The 2072-nt window shown below is 50.8% G+C and overlaps 1 pseudogene; it reads right to left on the reverse strand.

The window, feature by feature from the left end:
- Window positions 1–222: 222 nt before the first annotated feature.
- On the reverse strand, window positions 223–549 carry LOC139000292 (E3 ubiquitin-protein ligase RBX1 pseudogene; annotated as a pseudogene).
- Window positions 550–2072: the final 1523 nt, after the last annotated feature.

Consider the following 2072-nt stretch of genomic DNA (forward strand, 5'->3'; position numbering starts at 1 on the left):
GGTTCTCTAACCAGGTTCTACAGCCAGGTTAGGTCTTTCTTTTTTTTTTTTTTTAGAACCCAACTGGATTTTATTTGACACAGATCACAATAGGACTGCAGGAATAGCAAACTGAAAAGACAAAGCAGAAAAGACCCCGTTCTAACTTACAATGAAGTAACAGGAGGGCAAGTCATTTAATGAATAACAAAACAGTTGAGCCTGATGGAGAATATTCTTTTTCTATTTCCCGTACTTTTGGAAATCCCAGTCTCTGCTGTCCAGCGGACACACAGGCCGTGTTTTGATCCAGCGAGAGATGCAGTGGAAGTGAAAAGCATGATTACAGACTCCCCACGCAACGGTGCACTCTTCAGCGGCGGCAGATCCCGGGTTCGCCTGACATTCTATGCAAAGATCCATAACGTGGTTCCTGCAGATGGCACAGTTATCAACCTCAAGGTCCCAGGACCAGAGGGCTACTGCTTTCCAGCTTTTCACTTCAAAGCGCTTCTTGCCCTTGCCGCTGTTGGTGCCGCTCGGGGTATCCACATCCTTCGATGTCGCCATTTTGGAAACACACCGTCTCAGGTTACGTCTTTTTTTTTAAAATATATTTTATTGATTTTTTTACAGAGAGAAAGGGAGAGGGATAGAGAGTTAGAAACATCGATGAGAGAGAAACATCCACCAGTCGCCTCCTGCACACCTCCTACTGGGGATGTGCCCGCAACCAAGGTACATGCCCTTGACCGGAATCGAACCTGGGACCTTTCAGTCCGCAGGCTGAGGCTCTATTCATTGAGCCAAACCGGTTTGGCGTCTGGTTACGTCTTTATTGTCTTGTTACATCTGTATTTATACCAGTAGATTTTAATCCTATCCATTCTATTCCAAAGGTTAGGGTGTTTGTTAATTGAGTTCTGTGGAGTTTAAACCCCTCTAGGTTAATCTCTACCAGGTAGTGACTGAAGATTATTTTACCAGGTAAAGGTTATGTCCCTCCAGCCTGTCTGCTGGCCTTCCCTGGACTGCCCTGTGTCGGTGGGTCTCCCGGGGTATAGGCTTTGGTGCTTTCCCTGGTGGGCAGACCCCTGGGGATGTGGGCCCAACAAGTCCCAAATTTATGTGGGCCAACAGTCTTAGTCCAAGTTCTTCATAAGAAGTACATGGTATTTCTGTAACACTAGGGTGCTTCACTGATTTATTCTCTTCCTTAGTCCTGTTAATCCTTAACTCCAGGGAAAAAATCCTCACCTGGGGAAACAACCTTATTCGGGATAGGTGGTCTTGTTTAAAACACATAGTGCTAAGAGGGGGAGCAGCAAACATATTAAGCACAGTATGCCATATACGCCAGGTCCCTTGAAACATATGCTGTGCCCATGTTTCTTCGCTGCAGCAACTGTGTCAAGCAGCAAGGATGGACAGGCTTCCGGCAAGGAAAGTTGGCTGCACTCGGTCCCATGTGGCATGGACAGCTTCCCGGTTCCCTTCCCCTGAGGCGTCCCTGATGCCATTCATTCCTTGGCCGGCAGTCAACCTGACCAGCCCAGATCCGGGCGGGGGCGGCCGGGTTACCTGGTGTGTCCTCTGGTGACACTCAAATGTTGCATCACTATCTGCCTGGGCATTGGAGGGTGCCTGCTCATTTGAGTGCCACAGGCTGAGCCGTGGTGTCCCCGGGGCCCTGACCAGGCAACCTGGGCCTCGCACGCCTCCTGGGGTCCACAGCGTGCAGGGTCCTCCCGGCCCATCAGCAGAAGCTCCGTCTCGGCCGGTGGAACTCAAACAGTGGCAGCACTTTGCTCTCAGCACAGAAAGTGCCCCCGCAGTTTGAGTCCCACAGGCCGAGGATTCTGGTCGCCGGCACCGATCGATCCAGGGTCAGACCCACAATGACCCGCCAGGAACCCAAACACCAAGTCCCAGGAGGTGGAACGCAGAGGCCAAAATGACACCAACAGAGTCGTGGGCACTGGAACTCCTCCACTGTCTGTGGATTTTAAGGTGATTTCCCCAAACCCGAGGCTTTCAAAACCTTAGGGGGTGACTACAGCTTTGGCTCGGTGGCCCAGGGTTTAGCCTAAGTG

The sequence above is a fragment of the Myotis yumanensis genome, unplaced genomic scaffold (genome assembly GCF_028538775.1).
Source record: "Myotis yumanensis isolate MYYU_CA2020_CCGP unplaced genomic scaffold, mMyoYum1.0.hap1 SCAF_23, whole genome shotgun sequence".
NCBI classification, from domain to species: domain Eukaryota; kingdom Metazoa; phylum Chordata; class Mammalia; order Chiroptera; family Vespertilionidae; genus Myotis; species Myotis yumanensis.